Here is a 24,007-nt window from a genome sequence, read left to right on the forward strand (position 1 = left end):
AGCCTTGATTCAAGGGTTCAAGCAAAGGCCAAGTGAAAGCCTTTACGAAGCATGGGAAAGATTCAAAGAGTATGAAAGGGAGTGCCCTCACCACGGAATCCCCACATACCAAGTGATCCAAATCTTCTATGGCGGTTTAAGTCCCCAAGGCAAGTCATGCCTTGATGGAGGGGCCGGGGGCCCTATCATGAACAAAACCGAAGAAAAAGTTGTGGACATCATTGAGGACGTGGTGACATGCTATAGGGATTGGCAAGATGGGGAGAGGGACTCTTCAAGCAAGCAATCTTCATTATACTCGGTGGACCATCTAAATGCAATCAACAACCTTTCCTCCCAAATGATAAACTTAGAAAAGGAGGTCACCGCAATCAAAGCTAAGCTGGAGAGCACTTCTTCCTCTTCTCAAGCCTCGAATCTTCCCTCCCAATTTAAGGGGAGAGGTAATCTTTCTAACTCTCAACCCCCTCCCTCTTCACATAATATGCCTATGGGTTGCTTGTTTTGTGATGCATGTGGATCGTATGATCATGACTCTTAATAAATGTGTTAATGAGTTTGATAACCATGAGAGTGAACATGTGAATTATGTGTCGAATAATAATGGTCAACGGTTTGATAATCAAAGAGGTCAATGGAATAGGAACTACCAAGGCCAAGGCAATTTTGACAACTATAACCAAGGTGGTGATTATAGAAACCAAGGGAACCAAGGTTCTCGTGGTAGCTATAATAATCAAGGTTATAGTGGCCAAAATCAAAGCCAAAATTATGGTAATCAAGGCCAAAGTTATGGTAACCAAAACCAAGGTTATGGAAATCATAACCAAGGTAGTGGTAATCATAATCAAGGTGGTGGAAACCATAATCAAGGCAATGGCCAAAGTCAAAATAGGAGTAATTGGAACAATCAAGGACGGGGCAATTTTCAAAATAATTCTCAAAGAGGTCCCCCACCCGGGTTTATTCCAAAGACTCAAGGTGAAAGTTCCTATTCTCAACCTTCTTCACCTAGGACTAATTTGGAGGAGATAATTGAGAACCAAACCAAGTTGTTGAACACATACATGGCCGTAAGTGATAAAAAATTCAATGAAATGATGACCCACAATAAAATGCTTGAAAACCAAATCTCTCAACTTGCTAATGCCTTGAAAGATCATGCAAGCCCTTCTTCTTTACCTTCCCAAGGTCTTGATCCCAAGAAACCCGTAAATGCTATTGTTACAAGGAGTGGAAAGATTCTTGAGGAGAGATTGCCTAGGAAGGGTGTAGATACGGAGATTCCTAAGGAGGTTTTGGTTGAGGATGAGGGGAATAGCATCATTGGATGAGGTAGTGGTTGAGACACCTAGAGAGGTGAGAGTAAAGAAAGAGATTGTGAGACCCAAGCTCCCTTACCCACAAAAATTCATGAGACACAAATTGGATGAACAATTTGGTAGATTCATTGAGATGCTAAAACAACTCCACCTTTCTCTACCTTTTACCGATGTGATCAACTAAATGCCAAACTATGCCAAATTCCTCAAAGACATTTTGAGTGGGAGAAGAACTTGTGAGGTTGTGGAGACCATCAATTTGACCGAAAATTGTAGTTCTATCATCATGAACAAAATGCCACCCAAGTTGAAGGACCCCGGAAACTTCTTCATCCCTTGTGCCATTAACAAGATGCAAATTGATAATACCTTATGTGACTTGGGAGCTAGTGTGAGCCTAATGCCATATTCGGTTTATCAAAGACTTGAGCTAGGGGAACTCTTACCTTCTAACATTACCTTGCAATTAGCGGATAGGTCTATCAAATTTCCAAAAGGTAAGGTAGAAGATGTCCCTTTGAGGGTGGGGAAGTTTGTGTTTCCCGTGGATTTTGTTGTTCTTGAAATGGATGAGGATGCCACCACTCCGATCATTTTAGGTAGACCCTTTCTTGCTACCTCGGGAGCCATGATTGATGTGAGGAGTGCAAAGATCTCCCTTAAGGTAGGGGAAGAGGTTATAGAATTTGATTTGAATGAGAGCATGAAGTATCCATGTTCTTCTTTCGAAAATTGTATGATGATTGATTCACTTGATATTGTTGTGTCTTCCATGCATGAGCGCTTGCTCACTTCTAACGAAGCTCTTGAGAATGTTTTGTTGACCAAAGACAAGGTAGGTGCTTCATGCAAGGAGATGACTTTCTATGAGGAGTTACTTGATGGAAGTGTGGAGGACGTAGATGAGCAAACATGTTTGAAATCTCAAGCAATGAAGCTTTGCAAGTGGCCACATCACGAGAAGGTAATGGTGTGCCTATGGTGGAGCTCAAACCTCTACCATCACAACTTAGGTATGAATTCTTGGGCCCTCATTCCACTTACCCCGTGATAGTTAGTGCATCCTTGAGCGAGAGCCAAGCTCAAGCGTTATGTGGTGTTTTGAGAAAACACCAAGGTGTAGTGCTTTGGGGTACACAATTCATGACCTTAAAGGTATAAGCCCCGTCTTGTGCCAACACCACATAACGCTTGAGGAAGGCGCCCTTCCCTCTATTAAACGACAAAGGAAACTACATCCCCAAATGGGAGAGGTAGTTAAGAAGGAGATCACCAAGCTATTGGATGCGGGAATCATATTCCCCATCTCTAGCTCTAGATGGGTCTCCCCCGTCCATGTCGTTCCAAAGAAGGGGGGCATGACCGTGGTTGAGAATGAGAAGGGTGAGCTCATTCCAACTAGGACGGTCACCGGTTGGCGGATGTGTATAGACTATAGACGTCTAAACACATCTTCCAAGAAGGATCACTTTCCTCTTCCATTTATTGACCAAATGCTTGAGAGACTAACAAGGCACAAGTTTTATTGTTTCCTCGATGGGTATTCCGGATTCTTCCAAATCCCCATCCACCCTAATGATCAAGAAAAGACCACAATCACTTGTCCTTATGGGACCTTTGCCTACCGGAGAATGCCCTTTGGGTTATGCAATGCACCCGGTACTTTCCAAAGGTGCATGATGAGTATCTTCGGAGATATGTTGGAGGAGGAAATGGAGATCTTTATGGATGATTTTTCGGTGGGGGGTGTTTCTTTCGAGGAGTGCCTTGTGAATCTTGAGAAGTGTTTAGCAAGATGTGAGAAAGTCAATCTTGTTTTGAATTGGGAGAAGTGCCACTTCATGGTGGAGGAAGGTATAGTGCTTGGGCACAAGATTTCAAATAGAGGCATTGAGGTGGATAAGGCCAAGATTGATGTGATTGAGAAACTTCCACCTCCGGTGAATGTCAAAGGAGTGAGATCGTTCCTTGGTCATGCGGGTTTTTACAGAAGATTCATCAAGGATTTTTCACTCATTGCTAAGCCCCTAAATGACCTTCTTCAAAAAGATGTTGAGTTCAATTTTGATGACAAATGCTTGAAGGCATTTGATAGATTGAAGAAGGCCCTAATCTCTACTCCTATTACTCAAGGCCCAAGGTGGGATCTTCCTTTTGAGTTGATGTGTATTGCGAGTGATTGGGCGATTGGAGGTGTATTGGGACAACGGGTAGACAAGAAACTTCATGTGATTTACTATATGTTCAAGACTCTCAATGGGGCTCAAAAGAACTACACAACAACGGAAAAAGAATTTTTGGCAATTGTGCACTCTTTTGAGAAATTCCGGTGTTACTTGTTGGGTTCCAAGACCATAGTCTTCACGGATCATGCGGCCCTCAAGTATCTCTTTGCCAAGAAAGAGTCCAAGCCAAGGTTGATTCGATGGGTGCTTGAATTGCAAGCTTTTGAGATTGAGATTAGGGACAAGAAGGGTGCGGAGAAGGTTGTGGCGGACCATCTTTCTCGCCTTGAAGGGGATCAAATTCATGATGATGGTCTACCAATAGAAGATAGAATGCTTGATGATTTCTTGTATGCCATAGAGGTGAAGGAACTCCCATGGTATGCCGATTTGGTCAATTTTCTAGCATGTGGGGAGTTTCCACCCTCTTTCTCCAAGAACTAAAAGAAGAAGATCAAAAGAGAGGCAAGGCACTATTTGTGGGATGATCCTATCTTATACAAACGTGGGGTTGATGGCTTACTTAGGCGTTGTGTTCCAAATGAAGAGGTGCCTAGTGTTTTAAAAATGTGCCACTCGGACCCTAGTGGTGGGCACATGGGTGTTTCCAAGACTGCTACCAAGGTTCTTCAAAGTGGTTTTTGGTGGCCACATCTCTTCAAGGACTCATAGGCTTTGTTAAGTCGTGTGACCGATGTCAACGAGTTGGGAACATTTCCAAGCGAAATGAGATGCCTCAACAACCTATCCTTGAATTGGAGGTGTTCGATGTGTGGGGAATTGACTTCATGGGACCATTCCCCTCTTCATACGGGAATAAATATATTCTTTTGGTGGTGGACTATGTTTCTAAGTGGGTTGAGGCCATTGCCTCTCCAACCATTTGATCACAAGGTTGTATTGAAGTTGTTTAAGAAGATCATCTTTCCAAGGTTTGGTGTCCCAAAAGCGGTGATAAGTGATAATGGATCCCACTTTGTCCATAATGTCTTTCAAAAGATGTTGAGGAAACATGGTGTGCATCTACGATTTGGGCTTCCCTACCATCCTCAAACGAGTGGCCAAGTTGAGGTTTCAAATCGTCAAATCAAGCTTATTCTTGAGAAGACGGTTGCTCGAAATGGAAAGGATTGGTCAGACAAATCGGATGATGCTCTATGGGCTTATAGGACGGCTTTTAAGACACTCATTGGTACCACTCCATATCGCCTTGTCTATGGCAAATCATGCCATCTCCCGGTTGAGCTTGAACATCGTGCTTTGTGGGCCATCAAGAAGATCAATTCTGACTTAGCAAGTGCGGGAGAGAAGAGGTGGTTGGATCTTCATGAGTTAGAGGAACTTCGGCTTGATACTTACGATTGTGCTAGCACCTACAAAGCTTGATCCAAAGAGGTTCATGACAAGTTGATTGAGAAAAAGGAGTTTTGTGTAGGTGACAAAGTCATCCTCTACAATTCTAGAATGAAGTTGTTCCCCGGAAAACTCATGTCAAGATGGAGTGGTCCATTCTTGGTGAAGGATGTTTTTGGTAATGGTGCCGTGGAAATTTCTCCTTTGGATTCCTCATCTTTATTTAAGGTTAATGGTCATCGGCTCAAGAAGTACTTTGATGGAGTGTTTGTTGGTCTTGTTCACAAAATGATTCTTTTCAAGACACCTTAAGTGGGTGATGCACGTCGAGCTAACGACGTTAACCAAAAGCGCTTACGGGAGGCAACCCGGATTCTCATCTCATTTTTCTTTTCTTTTCTTTTCTTTTCATTTTCCTTGATTAATTTTTGATCTTTTGTTGTGTTGGTTTTATGTTTGTTTTGTAGGTTGCCTATTTTCATCACTTGTTGGAAAGAAGGGGTTTTATGAAGAGTTTAGAGTGCAGGGGAGAGGGCTCCCCGAGGGCTTGGAGAGACCTCGGGGGCCTCTTCAGCTTTAAAAGGCAATTACAATCAGAAACTCCCCGCGGTTGCCCCGCGGTCTCTTCGCGGGCGCCGGGGAGTTTAGAGAGGTCTCGGAAAATTGGAGAGGGCGCGGCCCCTATTTCAGCAAATTTCTCAGTATTGGATCAGGAACTTCCCGCGGTTGCCCCGCGCTCTCTCCGCGGGCGCAGGAAGTTTTGGAGAGGGCGCGGCATCCTTGGAGAGGGCGCGGTAAACATCAGGTATAATTTCTTCATTTTTTGACAGGAACTCCCCGCGGTTGCCCCGCGGTCTCTCCGCGGGCGTGGGAGAGTTCCCGAGACCGTGGCTCTTTCGGGAGAGGGCGCGGGTATCTGGGTTTCATAAACCCGGACGCCCTCTCCTCTCTCTCTCTCTCCTCTCTTATTTTCTCACCTCATCTATACTTTCCCCTTTCTCTCTCTACAAACCTCTCAAACCCTAACCCCAAATCATCAATCTCTCTAACTTCTCTTCACATTTTCCATCAAATCTTCACTTAATCTACCGTAATTCTCAAATTTCATCACCCCTACTCGTGTTTCTCGTGGTTTTTCGGCAATTTTCGGTAGTGTGTGGTGCTCTAAGCTTGATTTGAGTCTGCAATCTTGGTATACTTCTAACCTTTGTATTATTCTTGTCAATTTCACTTGATTTCTTTACATTGGTTGGTTTATCTTGATTTTGAGCATGATTTTTGTGTTTCATGGTTATTTTTGTGAAATTTGGTAATTTTGAGTGATAATTGATTTTTCTTGATAAATCTTGCATATATTTGATGAATGATTGTTGATATTGGTATTTGTTGTTGGAATTTTGGTTGTTGTGTTGATTGAAACAGGTACCTTGTAGTTTTTGGGGGTTCGGTTGGATTCGAAAGGAGGATTGTGAGTGTTTGAGGTGTTTAGTGTTTGTTTGAGGAGGTTGGAGTATTTCTTGTGAATTTTTGTGAATTTGTGTGATAAAAATGAATTTGTTGAGAAAAGTTAAGAGTAGCAAAAACCGCTCGAACCAATCTCCCAGCCAAACTTCTCAAGGCCAATCATCAAACCCTCAACCTCAAACACATTCCTCAACCCAAGATGACGCCCCTCCTCCTCTACCACCTCTAAAATTGTGGAACCGGTCTAAACAATTGCCCATCTATAACAAAATGAAAGACCGAAAGTTTAGACCCACCCGCCATTATTTTCGTGATGACATGGCCAAGCTAGGCATAGATTATGACCTTGATGTACTCCTCGAAAACCTAAGCTTGGGTGAGTTTTTGAAATCTAACCCCCGAACCTACTTGGATCCTTCAATTGAGTTTTTCTCCACCTTTGAATTCAATAGGGTAGGGGAAACCGACTACATCATCTCCTTCCAACTCTTCAATGTAAAGCACACCATGAACCTAGCCGAGTTTAATGTTGCCCTAGGTTTCAACCCAAATGGTGATATCTTCGAGCCCCTTATCTCCCTTGCCCAAAGTGAGTACAATGAGGTTTTTTGGTGGAGAACCATAGCCCACAAAAAACAGTTTGACTCCAAGATATCCCTTGCTAGTGAGATCATCCATCCGGCCCTTAGGATCATACATAGAATTCTCGGGTACTCGGTTTATAATAAGCAAGATTTGGGAAAGTTGTCTCGAGAGGAGATCTTGGTTTTGTGGATGGTAACTAAGCCGGAGTTGGGATCTAGGATAAACTTTGGCTACATTTTCATGGAGTGTTGCAAGGAGATCATGCATGGGGTTAATACGGGGGAGATTCGTTGTGGGGGCATGGTGACCCATTTAGTGCGGTATTTTAACCAAGAGCGGTTCATAGAGTCTTGCACTCCGATTGGAGGGAGTGAAGACATTTGGATTAGTTTGAGGCAGGTTAACACCCTCCGTTTCATAACTAGTACTAGGAGAGCCGGTACTTACTCTTGGCTAGTGAGGAATACCCACCATTGCCTTCTCCCTAACCCGGCCGCTACCTCCATCTTTCGCCAAGCTAGGAATGTTTGGATGGTCCCTAGGGACAATGGTAGGATAGATGAGGATGAGATGGAGGAGGATGCAAATTTTGTTGAGGGAGCCGAGTTTGAGGGAGTGCATGAGGAGGAGGAGGAAGGAAGAGGAGAAGAACAAGAGGAGCAACAATAACAACAACCGTCTCATCAACAACATGAGCATTTCCAGGAGGATGCTCAAGGAAGAAGAAGAGAGAGAAGACAACAACGACAACAACAATATCAACATCAACATCAACAACAACAACAACAAGACTTCCAAGGAGATGCTTATCTCCGAGAAATGGAGGCCATGAGAGCCCACATGGAACGCATGCAATTGAGCATGCAAGGTATGTTTTCTGACCACCAGACTTTATCTTATCAAACTAGCGCCTTGTATGACGCTAGTGTACGTAGGGGAGAGGTCGCACCCCCGGTCAACTATCCTTATATGCCGCCCCAACAAGGGTTGGTACCTTCCCGGGGTGGTGACGGCCTCCCTACGTACCCTTATTGGCAAGGGGTTGAGACTCCCGATGTGCCAAGGCGCAACTTCCCGCCCTATGATTATAGGGTCTCGGGGGGGGGGAGTGATTACAGGGGTGACCCCGCTTATTATTATGTTGACCCCCGTCACCCCGAGCCCCTTGTTCAACAAGAGCCCTTTGACCAATTGACCCCATCCCAACAACACCTATTTAAAAGTCATTATGGATTTCCTCCCGGTTTCACCGGTGGTTGGGATGAGGGTGATGGTTTTGGAGGTGATGATGGTGCCGGCCCAGTGGCCAATAGTCCCCTTTTCGCATGTTTGTTTCCCTTGTTGTTCTCCCCTTTTCCCTATTTTTGCATGTTTGTCGGCATCGGGGTCGATGCTTTCATTTTGTGAGGGGGGAGGGTCAAAAAGGATGTGTTAGCATGGGGGCGGCACCTTGGGCTCGGTGGGAAGTTTTTGATAAGGTTTTTGGTGGATCTTGGCTATTGGTCTCGATGTTGTGTTGCTTGTTGTTGATTATTTCTTCGGATGATGGTTTTTGGGAACTTCTTGAAAAAAAAAACAAAGAAAAAATAATTTTTGGTTTTGATGATGATGGGTTCTTCTAGGTTTTTGTATATAGTTAGTGTTTAAGTGTTTTTATTGTTTGCTTTTGTTTGGAAGTTACTAACAATTTCATTTTGTAAATATATAGCTTTCTTTTCTTTTACTCACCTTGTTCGTAGCTCATACTTTGGATTGCGGAACCCTTTGGAGAAGCTCGTTCTTACTCTTTGGGTACTTTAGTCTAGCACGGACGCTTGGTGAGGCCTTTCTTATTTTACTCCTCCTTATTTTCACTTCTTTGTTTTCTTGGTTGCTTAGTAGGATTAGATTTAGGGGAAGTTGAACGGTTCGAGGATGTATGAATTTAACACCTAGTGTGTATGGGGTCTTTGGCGATGTAGCCATTAGGCCACTTGTATGTCGATTGGGATAAACGTGTTATGATTGCATCTTTGCCCTTTCCTCTTTCCCTTTCTTATCTTTATCTTAGTTTTCCATCTTTTCTTTTCTTTTCTTATCTTTTGTTCTTGTTGGTGTGCATATCTTTTTGAGGCTTTCTTTTTACTATTTCTCTTTTTGAATGTCGGACTTGTATGCAATGGACTCTTGCTTTTGAATAATAGTCTTCCTAGGTAATTATGGTATGCACGATTTGAGATTACGTTTGGTTGATTTTAGGATAAAGCATGCTAAGATAGTTGTCTAAAACTAGGGGAATCATGAAACCAGATTCTACTCGTTTGTGGCATGTAGGTAGTTGCTCCCTATCTTTGATTTGACAACCTTAGTGAGTTTTTGCTACAACCATGTGAGATGTATAATTGTTCAAGCTTTCATCAAATTCTTGCATGAGCGGCATGGATCCTTGATTTTCGCAAACCTAATCTAGAATCTTAGCATATGATTCCTAACACCGTGACCGAACTACCTAGGAAGGACAAAGGCAGCTTTTTCGGGGAGGTATTTTTCTTTTTTCTAGGATAGTCCCTTTTATGTTTACTTTTTTTTGGATTTGGGATACATTTACCTACTTGTTACCCCTTTGAGCCTTCTTCCCTCTTTTCAAGCCGCATAATTAGATATTTTGAGCCTTTTGTTTCATTCTCTTTCTTTTTGGTTTTTGTGAAGCAAGGGTCAATGTTTGGTGATTGTGGTGTATGAAGTTGGGGTTTGGTTCGATTTGGTACACATATTTGAGTCGTTTTTGTGAATAATGGTAAATGCTTTTGTAAAAGCCGTCCGAATTGAGAAAGAGGCAAGGACTAATGCTTTAAAGGTGTATGAGAAATTTCAAAAAAAAAAAAAATTAATAATAATAATAATAATTACTCCAAGTGTCTTTTACCTCTCTTTGCATTGAGGACAATGCTTCCTTTAGCTTGGGGGGGGGGGGGGGGAAAGCGTTAAGTGTTCACGCTTTTTGGTCTTATTTTAGTAGAGTATTGCTTTGAATAAGCTTGGGGGTGTTAATACATTTTTGTTTGGTGATTACTTAAGTTTGGTGTTGAGATTTGGCCGGTCTTTGCTTCACATTTTAGGATAACCACCAAATTTTAAATTTTTAGCCTACCTTAACCCTTCTTGCCTTACGTTATAACCTTGGGAAAGACCTTTGGACCTAGGAGTTGAGTCTTTCATCGGTAGATGGAATCATAGGTTGTGGACTAAGGAAAGGGGATGCGAAATCAAGATGTCGAGTAGCCTAAAAACTTTGATCTTTTTCCGGTTCCTTCGCGGAACCTATGAGATGCTCACTAAGGGGAGATATGAGATTAGTAGGGGGAACGCGGTAAGACTGTTTGGAATGAAGGTGGAGTGTGATAACTAGTTCCTATGCTTAGCATATCTATGTTTCAATCAACCTTAGGTATCTTATAACGTGCATACCATAATTCACTTTAGAAAGGTTGTTATTCATTTGAATTATAGTCTCTTTGTAAAGTCCATTTCGTAAAGATTTTGTTTCCTTTTTCCTTTTTCTTTTCTTTCTTTGGTTTGCCTCTTGGGGGTTTTGGTTGAGAGTTATGGGTAAACTCTTAGGATACCCTTACGAGAGCATTTCTCGTCCTCTAGGAAGATCTTGGGGTTCAAAATGGCTTGTTGTAGCTAAAAACAACCGTGATTCCTACGACAGTGAGTCCTAGTGTAAATTCTTACCCCTCTTTTTCTTTTTATTTCGTTTTGTCCCTTCTTATTCCTTCTTGGCCTTTGTTTTGTTCGGGATGAACAAAAGTCTAGCTTGGGGGAATTTGATGAGTGTCATTTATGGCACTCATAGGGTAGTTTTTTAGGTAATTTCTTTCCCCTTCTCATGCTTTCTTCTCTTAATTTTGGTCCTTTTTCCTTTAGTTTCTCTTTTATTTATTTTTCTCGTGTTTTTATCGTGTTTTCCTTTATTTTGCTCTTTTTCCCTTTTATTTTTTTCCCTTGTTTACTTGTGTAGGTATTGTGAGGATCGCCTTAGCAAAGGATGCAATTCGGGACCTCAATGTTCAAGCAAGGAAGAAGCATTTGACTAGAGAGGGCTTAGAGAGGCCTTGGAGAGGCCTCGGAGAGGTCTCCAAGGTATTTCCAGTAGGCCGCGGGCGCGGGCCATCTTGCCGCAGGCGCGGGCCCAAGACGAGCAAAAGTGTCAAAATGAGGTAGGAACTCCCCGCGGTTGCCCCGAGGGCTTCCCGCGGGCGCGGGTAAAATGGAGAGGTCTCTCCCCTCAAAGAGACCGCGGCCCCCTGATCAGCCTTTGGGAGCAGGGGATCTTGCCGCGGGCGCGGGTGCTGCCCAAACAGCCCGCGGAAGGTTCCGTACCCATATTTCCGCGGGCGCGGGTCTATCGGGAGAGGGCGCGGGAGCTGCCGTTTTCTTCTTAGCTTATAAATAGAATTGTATTTCCTTTTTGAATCTAACTTTTTGATAATATTTCATTAGCTTAGTTTTAGAGAGAGAAGTTCTTGGTTTTGGATTTGTAACTCAACATTTGATCAATCAAGTTTGGATTTCTTCATTAGTGAGAATCTCTTCCTTCTTTCATCTCTTACGTACTTGCTATTTGATTTTTTTTGCTTGATGCTTGTTTTTCTTGGATTTGAATTTAATAATATTGAATACTTTGATTTCTATTAGATTTTGATATAGAATGATGATCAATGCAATTTCTAGTTATTTGGTTTTGAATCTCACCATGATTAGTGAGTAGATTAGTTGCTAGGGAAAGGGGGAAGCATTTTTTATTAATGGAAATGCTAGTTGATGCTCTTTCATTGGTTGATTTGTTGCAATTAAATTGGTTGACATAGTTTTGCATGAGATTGATTAGATTAGGATTGATCACCCTATAAGATTAATCTGGATTGCATTGCAACTCTTAATGACATGACCAATTGATTTGAAGGTTGCTCTAATTGATTGAGTTTGCTTGTGATTCTTCTTGGTTTGCCTTTCATAGTGACCACTAGATTGGCCTATAGGAGATAGCATTTGAACTCTCTTGATTGCTACTATTGTTTGTCCATTGCAATACTTGAATTAATTGATTGAGCTTTAATCTAGCATTATCATTGATCTTGCATGTGGAACCCATATCCCTGGTGTTTAGACCCTTGATTACTTGTTGAATTTGATCTAGTTCACTTTAGTACCAACCATAATCTCATTTTCGACTTCGAGGTAGCTTGACTTAGACTTTAGTTTTCATCATTGCATTCCCTTAGGATCGACCCTTAACTTGCCCTATATTCATATAAGGTTGGTTAGGTGTTTATAAATTTAGTTTGGCTTGGGGAAAGGGTAGATAACGACATGCATTTTCCTCTTGTCAGTAGAACACATATGGGTTCAGAAAAGTGAGAAAAGGACTCAATCAATAAGCAAAATCAAGCTAACAATGCTAGAAATGGTCAAAGCAAGAAGGCAGACCCCTGGCCCGGTATTGGAAGAACTTGGCACTAGACTACATGGACTGTCGCCAAGCGACAGAACTGTCACCATGCGACAGAAACTTTTTACGGGCGACAAGCCCTGTTTTCTAGACACTAGTTCCTACATGCCTTGGCAAGTTTCTGTGTTCTTCGAATTTTCCAGATTTCGCATCATCTTTTCGATTCTAGTCATGAAAGATATTTCTCAAATTTCCTACGTGTAAAATTCCTATGGATTGACTCATGGGTTGCTCCCATGAGGACCTTTTAATGCATATGACAATAATGTTAATCAAATCACGCACATGAAATACTTAGAATTTTTCGAGTCTCATCCGCTCATTCTGAATAATTGCCAAAATTAAATAAATTTCAGGAATATAAATAGAAATCCTCCCCAGTGGAGTCGCCAAAAACTGTAGGGAATATTTCAAGCATTATGATAACCCCAAACTTGAACCCCACTGTGATCATACACTAAAGTACGGTGGCGTTCCAAAGGGAAAGACAAAGAGCAAAAAGAGTCGCCAACAAGTTTTAGGAACTTGTAAACCCAAAAGACAATCCAAGAGGACCATCAACTACTCCATAAGGTCTTGAACCAAAAAGGGTCCAGGGATGAACGTACGAATCCAATCTACAAAAGAAAGGACCCACCCTATAAAATAGGCCTCTACTTTGTTCTGCTCGTATTCATGTGCGCTTTTCGAATAACATACAAACATTATATTAAACCTAACCTGTTCATCTATGTTGGTTGAAATTTAATGCACAAATAACTCTATTATTGGCGATCACTTGAGTTAAAATCACATTAGCCTAAACCAAATTATTAATTATCTTATTAAGTGTGATTTCAAGTACAAATTCCCTTTAACATGCATAAAAGGTGTGATCAAGCAATAACAATAAAAATATATCAAGCAACATAATAATAAACAATAAATAATAATAACAATCATCATGTTAATAATAAAGCTTAAATATAATAGCAAGATCCTAGGCATGACACTAACAAGATTAATAACAAATCCTAGCATGTCACTAAACAATAAAGATCAAAGCTTTAAACCTAACATGGTACTAACATGATATTAGAAAGGATAAAGCAATAAAAGGCACCCTAAACATGATACTAGAAAGCATAAGATAACATCCTAACATGATACTAGAAAGCATTAAAAGCATCCTAACATGATACTAGGAATTAAAACAATAATAAGCATGCTTTCTACATTGAAAGAGAGTAATAAGATTACATACTTTGAAGCCTCGTACCTCTTTCTAATAACAAAATACACAAGTTAGTAAACTTCAATGAAAATCAATAAAGAATAATTAAAGAATTAAATTGAAATCAAATTAAGTAAAGTTTTGACTAGTTTTGGACCAAACCCTCAGAAATTATCAAACCTTGCACGTCTAGGGCGAAGGCAACTTCGAACTTGGCTAAGAGATTCAAGATCTTGTGAATGCGGAATATTGTGTGTAAAAAGCTAGTTTAGAAAGAGAGGGAGAAAGAAAGCATATATTGCTCAAGAGAGAAAAGAGAAAATTAAGGATGAGAGTAGATGAGAATTGATGATTCTGAAAACAAGGATTCAGACCCAATTTATAATGAAAATAGTCCGGAAAAACATAGAATTTGATAAGGAATAAAACTACACGCTGTCGCCAGGAATCGACTCTATCGCGACGCGACAATGCCTGTCGCGAGGTGACAGGGTCTGTCGCGCGGTGACAATGTCTGTCGCGAGGGCGACAATAATTTTCGGAATAATAATTAACATTGGGCCCTCCTCTAGATCATTGGGCCGTATTTAAATAATTAACCGGGCCCAGTTTAGTATTTTGGCCATAACTTCCTCAATATTCATCGGAATTGGGCTTATATTATGTCGTTGGAAAGGTCTTTTCGAGCCCCATCCAACTACTCTATTATTAGACCTTAATTATGGACCAAACAAAACTGGTTTGGCTATATTCAAATAAATAGTTATTTTCAAAAACAGAGAGAGAAGAATTTTAATAAAACTAAACAGCAACACTTGACTTTCAACCACTTTCACCTAATTCGATAATGGTTCGACATGAAAGGCATTCATCACTGGGTTTGGTTTTGGGGAGACACAAATGGGTGTCTACACTACTGCAAAAATGGTTGAAGTACCTAGTGAGAAAGAATCTGTTAGGATGTTCATTAAGAACCTCCAAGAAAAATATTCCAAACACCTTAGGTACCAAAGCAATCTAAACACCTTTAAGGTTGTCTATGATATTGGAATTAATATTGAAGATGACCTCGCTAAACAAAAAGCTGCTAATAATAACTCAAATAGTGGCTGGAAAAATAAGAAGAACGACAATCCTTCTTCATCCAAATCCACCCACTCAAACAATGTTAGCACCTTTAATCTAAACGAAGTTCTGGCAATGAATAACAATCAAGGACAAAAGAAACCATTTAGGAAGAATTATACTCCTATTGGTATGAGTTATGACACCGCATTTGACCGCTTACATGCAAAAGGTCTTATAACTCCCATTGGACCATTTGGGGACCCACCTGTCGAAAGGAGAACGGTTAGCTAAAACCCAAATGCACATTGCAAATTTCACCAAGGTAGGGGTCATCCTACGGAAAATTGTTGGAGGCTAAAAGAAGCTATTCAAGACTTGATCGATAGTAACAAGCTCCCATTGCCCCCTGCAACCAAGAAGCCAAGTATCAACACCGCACCGCTGTCAGATTCTTTGGCTATTTCCCACGAAGAAAATCAACTGGATCCATCTAGCCTCATAGAGCCTATAGAGACCATTGAAGAAGAAATCTTCGAAGATGCTCTCGAATCCCATGGCCAAGGACTTGCAACTAAGCAAGAAGTTTTGGCATTGACATTAATATTGTCAGAAATATACAAGTTGTTATCACAAACCTTTGAGGCCATAAGAGAGAAAAACGAGTTACTAAAAAGTAGACCTCCACCCAAGCAAAAGAAACCTTTTTCTCTCCAAGTGATCGACACTCCCAGGAAAAATAATAAAGGTTACACTCCAATTGGGACGTCGTACGCTAACATGTTCAAAATGCTCTCCGAGAATGGTAAAATTCAACCTCTCGAACCGAGACCATTTTAGTCATTAAAAAGGATGGACAAATACTATTGTTCATACCATCAATCAGGGGGACATACAATAGAACACTGCGTCAAGTTCAAGGACTTGGTTCAACGCTTGATTGATGAAAAGAAATTGGTTCAACTTCCACAAGATGCTACAATCAATGGAGTGTGGGACAGTGATGATGAGGACGTTTACCTTAAGGATATTGAAGAGACTCCTCTATCAACAATAAACCCAGTAAGTGGCGTTTGGCACGAGGAAGATTCGCCCATAGATGTCGTCACCAGGTCCGGGAGAATACAACCTCCCATTTCACACAACCTATTCAGCAAATCCCTGTGCCTATCATAGAAGACAACAATGTTTTTAAACAACTGAAAAAGACTAAGGTTGAAATGAACGTATGGAAGCTCTTAGCCACATCCCGAGAGCATAGAGTCGCAGTCATGGATGCCTTGGCTAACGTAGGCATAGATTCGGACACTACTCCTGAGGAACTTGCTAACTTCCTCACGAGTGATCTTCCAAGTCCAATCAACTTAGTCACTTTTTCGGATAAAAATCTACCACCGGAAGGTGACAAACACAATAAAGCTCTAAACCTCACAGTGATATGCAAAAGAATGAACGTTCCTCTGACTCTTATGGATAATGGTTCAGCAATTAACGTGTCCCCACTTAGAACCGCAAGAATGTTAGGAAGAAGTGATGAGGATTTATCCCCATCAACTCAAGGCATAAGAGCTTATGATAACTCACGCCGTCAAGCACTAGGGACAATTACCATGAATAAAACGGCGGGTGCAATTGAGCATGCCACCACATTTCAAGTAGTGGATATCAAGGCATCCTTTAACTTGTTATTAGGACGCCCTTGGCTTCATGATCTAAAGGCCGTCCGTTCATCTCTTCATCAAAAAGTAAAGGCCACAGTTGGAGGAATTCCAATTACCATTGATGCTTCATCCAAGAGGATCAAAACGGTGGAAAATCCACTAATTAATGTGGAACATGACGAAAATGATGAAGATTTGTGGGGCTTTAGCGAAGAGGTCTCCATAATAGAGGAAGACGAAAGGACCCCTCTTCATTACGACCTCCACTCAAATATGACAACTAATGCTATTCTGAGAAAACAAGGACACTTTCCTAGAATGACTTAGGAAAGAAGAAAGGAATAGCTAAACATATGGGACTACCTGGCCTCCCTAAATTGGATACTTTCGGACTTGGTTTTGAACCAACTCGCGAAGACCTCAAGTGGGCTCAGGAAAAATCAAGAGCACGAAGGAATGCTCATGCACAAAAGAGGGAGATACCCATGGATCAATATCCTCTCACCTTAAATGGACAATTTATAATAGAAGGAGAGGATTATCCTTGTCATGAATTTCCTGAACCCTTCGTTGTAAATGGCATAAGACAACCCGGGTTCGAGATCTTTTTGGATTGTTACTTCCTAGACGAGTTCCCAGCTCCAATTTATAAGGAGAAGGCACCTCCTTGCTTTGACTTTAATGTCATGGGACTCCTCTTTGGAAGAGAAAAGAATGAGCCAAAATATGCGAAAGATGATTCTTCACTCTTTCAAACGGTTCTCCAAAGTGAAGGCTTTGATCCCTCGGAATTTATCACTCCAATAGAAGATCAAGGGCGTGGATGGCGCAAGACGGTGAAGATAACCACTACAAATGGAAGGAAGATTTCAGTAACTACAGGACAAGGACCAATGTTCGAAGAATCGTCTGAGTCAGAGTCTGAGTTAGAGTCTTCCCCTATCGATTCTTCCAAACTTTTAGTTGTAGCACCCTCCCCTTCTATTTCTACTCCTAGGATAGTTAGCAATCAAGTCTCGACGGACATTTCTTTATTTGATGTAATGATTTCTGAATTCAATAATATGTCTTGTTCCCCGTATTCCTCTTGTTTTTCCTTATCTAAAGATGACGAGCATTGCTTAACTAATGATGAAAATGATAGAGAAATAATTAAAGCAATGGAAACACTTGAAAATAAGACACCAATAATTGAGGATACAGAAACGGTTGATATCTCAAAAGATCCAACCATTAAAAGAGAAGTTAAAATCGGACTAACACTAAGTAAAGATGAAAGAACCGATTTAATCAATCTACTTAAAGAATTTATTGATGTATTCGCTTGGTCATACGAAGATATGCCAGGCATTAATAGAGATATAGCTCAACACACAATACCATTAATTCCAGGAATGAAACCTGTAAAACAAAAGTTACGCCGAATGAAACCCGACGTAGCTCTTAAAATAAAAAAATGGCCATTCGGGTTGAAAAACGCGGGTGCTACTTACCAACGAGCAGCGACTGCCCTACTCCGTGACATGATGCATAAAGAAGTGGAGGTTTATGTGGATGACATGATCGTAAAGTCAAAAGACCGCCAAGGACACCTAATAGCCTTAAAAAAATTCTTTGAAAGGCTAAGAAAATACAACATGAGATTAAACCCCTCCAAATGTGCTTTCGGAGTTACCTCAGGAAAACTCTTGGGATATGTCATAAGCTCTAGAGGAATAGAGATAGACCCCACCAAAATCAAAGCAATCATGTCCATGCCACCGCCCAAAACCGAAAAGCAAATTCGAGGATTCATTGGCCGGTTGCAATACATAAGTAGGTTCATATCCAAGCTAACCACAATATGTGAACCAATATTCAAGAAACTTAAGAAGAATGTACCAATCATATGGGACAATGAGTGTCAAAAAGCCTTTAAAAAGATCAAAGCCTATCTCTCGAATCCTCCCGTATTAGCTCCAGCACTCCCTAGAATACCTCTAAGGTTGTACTTAACCGTCACAAAGGAAACAATGGAAGCCATGCTTGCACAAGAGGTAGAAAGTAAAGAAAATGCTATTTACTACCTAAGCAAGAAAATGCTCGAGTATGAGACACGCTATACACCATTGGAAAAGTTGTGCCTCGCATTGGTGTGGGCCACAACTAAATTAAGACATTACATGCTCGTACATACCGTTTACGTAGTCTCACGAATGGATCCCCTTAAATACCTATTCGAAAGATCTACACTTAACGGGCGTATCTCAAGGTGGATAGTGAATTTGGCCCAATTCGATATAAGGTTCACGCCTCAAAAGGCAACTAAAGGATCAGTGGTCTCGGACTTTCTAGTAGATTTCCCAATAGAAGATTCGACACCCTTGGAAGAGAATGAATTCCCAGATGAAAATTTAATGATGACAGAGGATGATACATGGACTCTATATTTCGATGGAGCCTTAAACCAAAAGGGATGCGGCGTAGGAGTCTTATTAGTATCACCCAAAGAAGAACATGTTCCTATATCCATTAAGTTAGATTTCGACGTCACCAACAACGCGGCCGAATATGACGCATGCGTGGTAGGCCTCGAAACTGCTTTAGCCTTAGGTGTAAAGAAACTCCGGATATTTGGGGATTCTTCTTTAATCATTAACTAAATCTCGAAGAGATGGAAGGTTAGGAGTGAAAGCTTAGCTCCCTATCAAACGTATTTGGAAACTCTCACTGATCAGTTGGAAAAGGTGGAATACACTTATCTACCTAGAGGAATACGGGTTAAGCAAATGCCTTTAACCAAGGAAATTGAGCAAATGCCTTTAACCATAGAAAAAAGGCATAAACCAGCATATATTCAAGCTATAGAAGACGATGAAGTGATCCAAGAAGAAGAACATGAAGAAGAACCATGGTTCATATATATACTAAATTATGTCACCAAAGGAGAATATCCTCCTCATGCTGACAAAAGAGCGAAAAGAGCACTAAGACTTTTAGCTTCCCAGTTTGTACTCATAGGAAATGAACTACACAAAAGGGTGCCTAAAGGTCGAGCTTTATTATGTGCAGGCAAAAAGGATGCTCAAAGAGCTATGAGAGTAGTCCACGAAGGAATATGTGGAACACATATCAATGGCAAAATGTTAGTCCAAAAGATAATGCGAGAAGGGTATTATTTGACTACCATGAATAAAGATTGTCATCAATATGTAAAGAGATTCCCCAAATGCCAAATTTATGCAAATTTGCAACATATCCCACCATCTCTCCTCTACACCTACACTTCACCATAGCCTTTCTCTACATGGGGAATAGACATAATTGGAAAGATCACACCTCCCGGAACAGGAGGTCATCAATACATCTTAGTCGCAATAGATTACTTCACAAAGAGGGTGGAAGCACAATCATATGCTAAACTCACTGCCAAACATGTAGCACTCTTTATCGAAAGAAACATAATTTGTCGATACGGAGTCTCACATGAAATGATAAGTGACAATGGAACTCACTTTCAAGCCGAATGTGAAAAATTGCTACAAAAGTACGGTATTCAACATCACCATTCTTCTCCTTATAGACCTCAAGCAAATGGAGCAGTTGAAGCCGCTAATCAAAATTTAAAGACAATCATTGAAAAAATGACTGAAAATTATAAGGATTGGCCTGTCAAACTTCACTTCGCACTGTGGGGTTATCGCACGTCAATCCGAATATCAACAGGAAATATGCCATTCAACTTAGTATATGGAATGGATGTCGTACAACCTGTAGAGTTAGAAATACCTTCTCTACGCATTGCGTTAGAAAGTAAACTTGATGAAGTCGAATGGACTAGAGCACGGTATGAAGAGCTAATTCTACTCGATGAAAAACGACTAGAGGCTCTACATCACACCCAATGCTATCAAACCCGCATGGCTAGACAGTTCAATAAGAAGGTCAAGACTAGAAATATCAAGGTTGGGGACTTGGTATTGAAAGCATTAAGGAAAAATGTTTTGGACCCAAGAGGCAAATTTTGGCCTAATTGGTCCGGACCATATATTGTCAAAACAATCCTGTCAGGAGAAACGGCTAAGTTAACTGACATGGATGGTAACGAATATTCAAACATGACAAACCTTGACCAACTTAAGAAATATTGCCCATAAGTACTTGAGTAAAATACTCAAGAGAGCTACGTTTGGCCTGATTCCTTAAACAAAGGATACGTAGGCAACCCAGACAGGATGCGGCCACTTTAATTTTTCAAATTCTGCATCCCCGAGGTAAAAAATACATGTCTGCAAAATTTCAAGACTAGCGCCAGAAGATAGCCTCTCTCGCCAGACGACAATTTTGTCGCCAGGCGACAGAGCCAATTTGATAGCGACAGTAAATTAAATAGCAGCGTCAGGTTTCTGCGAGTGTAAGGGGAAGTTTCGTATATTCTGGAAATGTATTCGACTTCCGTACTCGAATTAATTATCCGAAAAATAAATATTGTAATTGTTTTCATTGCTTTAATTTTATTAATTAATAAAGAAATTACATTATTGATGAAATAAAAGCTAAAAAAAAAACTAAAACAAATTAACTTTGTCTAATAAATCAAAGGAAAATCAATGCTTTATTATTTTTTCTCTTTCTTGATTCTCTTCCAATTTTTGTCCTCATTCTCTTCCTCTTGATCCATAACCTTTGCTTGGAGACATCCATTAGAAGATCTACACTCTATTTTAGTATAGATAGTTTCCCCCTCCGCTAAAACCCCATGTTTCTTCTCTACCCAAACTTTCTTTTCCGTAGAGTCAACCTTCCTTTTTCCTTTGTCTTTCTTAGAACTTTTCTTCCTTGGCATAATGGGAGTTTTGAATTCGCTCCTTTCCCCTAGGTGTTCCTTAGCAGGGACCTTTTTATCACCTAGACGATTCTTCACATGGGTCTTCTCAATCTTGACTTGAGATTTCTGGAATTTTCCATCAAGCCATTGTTTCACTTTGTTTGACAAACAAGGTGGATCCTTGTGGGTAACCACCTCCCAGAAGAGCCTACCACTCCAATATTTGTCAAAGCGCTCAACCTCTTGTGACACAGGAAATTCATAAGGACGGCGGAGATCTCCTGTAGGGATGGTTTGTGCGAGACCATATTGTCTCATAACTCTACAAGGAAAATAGAAATTTAATCTTGACAAGCTCGGGAGACGACAGTATGCTTGGTTATTACAATCAACCATCACCTCAATCTTCCACCAAGGGACGATCCAGCTTATGGTAAAATCACCGGCGGTAAACACCTTGCTCCATTCACGGCGACCTATCTTCAAAAATCGTTTCTTTCGCCGGACTATGCAATTTGGAATATATGTGTGTATATCGTCAGGAGGATTAATAAATTATAACCTCTCCATGAGCCATATCGGTAAAATATGTATTTGATTAGTATAACAGTGTAAAAATATTTTTAGTTTTTTGTAATTAAGAATAGCATTATTTTATACCTGTAATAAAATTGGAGAACCTCGAAATGGTGCTCTTGGATTCTTTCTTAATGCATCCAACCATAGCATGGTCTCTCCAACAATTAGCGGCATTGGATTTCTCCCGGATTTAACTTGTTCTATAACAGATATAATCATTGTTTGGCCTTCATTATCCTTACCACTAACTAAAAGGAATTGGTTAAACATGCAAAAGAGGAAAGCTCTTCTCTTATGGATACGAAATTCAGGATTAGGATTGTCATAAAAATAATGTGCAAATTCTGTCAAATCAACTACATTGCCATGCACTATATTTTTTAAGGCCATATCTCTTAGATCAAAAAAGCATTCAAAATCTTTATAATAATATTCACTAACTCTAGGCATTACCGCAAGATATGTTGAATAATAGCCTATAATGGCTCCAAATTCTTCCGGTAAAGGGCATATTTCATCATGAAAAAATCTAAAACAGTGAGTATTAATGTCCCAATAGTCTATGGCAGAGTAAATAAAGTCCATGTCAAGACTCACCCCCTTTATTCCAAACATACCCCCCATGCGGAAAGTATCTAATGCTTTTTTCTCTTTAGAAGTTAAAAGACGACACCACTCAATCATGTATCCACAAAAAGTTCTTTTAGCTAAAGGCATGATTACTAGTTATTTAATTAATTATTAAACTGGTTAAATTATGCTGTAAACGGAGGATTCGGGGGCTATTAATAAGCTTTTTTTCACAACAAAAGTCAATTTCTGTAGGAAATAGGAAAGTGAGTCTGTCGCCAAGCGACAAAACTGTCGCGTGGCGACAGACCCTGTCGCGTGGCGACAGACCCTGTCGCGTGGCGATAGGTTTAATTACATGGTGCCAGTATTTTTCTTCGCAGCGACACCTATTACGCGTGGAAAACCGTGTTTTTACATGGTTGAATCCGACTTTGACTTGATTTATTATTTTCCTTTCCTATCCATGCACCCTTATTATTATTATCTTTATTATTATTATCATTATATTATATTAAGATTAATTAATTTTAGGTTTATTTTTGGTAATTATACTTTTTTCCTTCATTTTTTCATTTCTTTTTTTGTGGGAGAGAGTCGGTACCCTCCACTAATATTAAAAATGACGGAAATTTTGCGCAAAAATTACACTTTCTCACACACTCACATGCACAATATAAACTAATAAATAATAAGTCATGAAAATGAAATGTTAATAAATAATAAGTGCATATATATACAAGGTCTAGTACATAAGTCATGTGAATAAAATAGACAAAGTCCTACAAAAGTCAAAATAAATAAAACACAGGTACAACTACGGTGCCGGAGGCCGCAAGTCGCGAGGGACACCAAATGTATCAAAGAAAGTCCTACTCCGTGGAGTATGTCCATCATCGTCCCGTGAGCCACCAGGCGGCGCAAACTGCAACTCAGGGCTAGGCCACCTAACCTCACCCTGGAACCCAACAGAAAGAGGCTGGGGCTGCAAAGGCTGCTGCGACGACGAGCCAAACTCGTACGTCCCACCACCCATCCCACCTCGAATGGTCGGCCCGGTCGGAAAATCCTCAGGTGATGACGCCGAGTCCTCTACAGCGGCGGCCTTAGAACGACCACCCCGACCACCGGAAGTAGTCCGGCGACGCCTCGAGTCGGACTTAGTAGTCTCTCTCCTAGGCTCGGGTCTCGACCGAGTGCTTAGAGAAGGAATAGGCTGCCCCTGCAAAAGTAAATCAAAGTTAGCAAGTGCAAATGAAAAAATAAAGTCAAAAATGATAAAAGTAAAAAGTAATACCTCCTCAGCATCGTTGCTACTCAGGTAGCACGGTTCCGCAACCTCACAAGCTGGCTGCGAAAGGCGTCTATGCACCTAGCCATAGCCGTCACCACCTCGCGAGAAAACTGCCAAAGTAACCAAGTCAGTAACAATTACGAAACAAATATAAGGATAATATGTGAGAAGTTACTTACTCGAGTCCGGTGACGAGGAATAGACCGCTCCACAAACTGCTCTCCCTCTGGAGCCGGCGGAATAAGCTCCTCGATCGGCCCATACATGCCCTTGTAGCGTATGGACATCCTCGGAGGAATGAACTCCCTAGGGCCAGCCTGTTAAGAATAAAAGTTAGAAAAATACTTGGGGGCTACCTAAAGAATATAAACCAAA

General features: G+C 40.8%; 1 pseudogene; it reads right to left on the bottom strand.

Annotated features, from left to right (window-relative positions):
* Positions 1-99, bottom strand: LOC145609831 (small nucleolar RNA R71; annotated as a pseudogene).
* Between the last annotated feature and the right edge of the window lie 23,908 nt (positions 100-24,007).

The sequence above is a fragment of the Chenopodium album genome, chromosome 23 (genome assembly GCF_948465745.1).
Source record: "Chenopodium album chromosome 23, dcCheAlbu1.1, whole genome shotgun sequence".
Lineage (NCBI taxonomy): Eukaryota > Viridiplantae > Streptophyta > Magnoliopsida > Caryophyllales > Amaranthaceae > Chenopodium > Chenopodium album.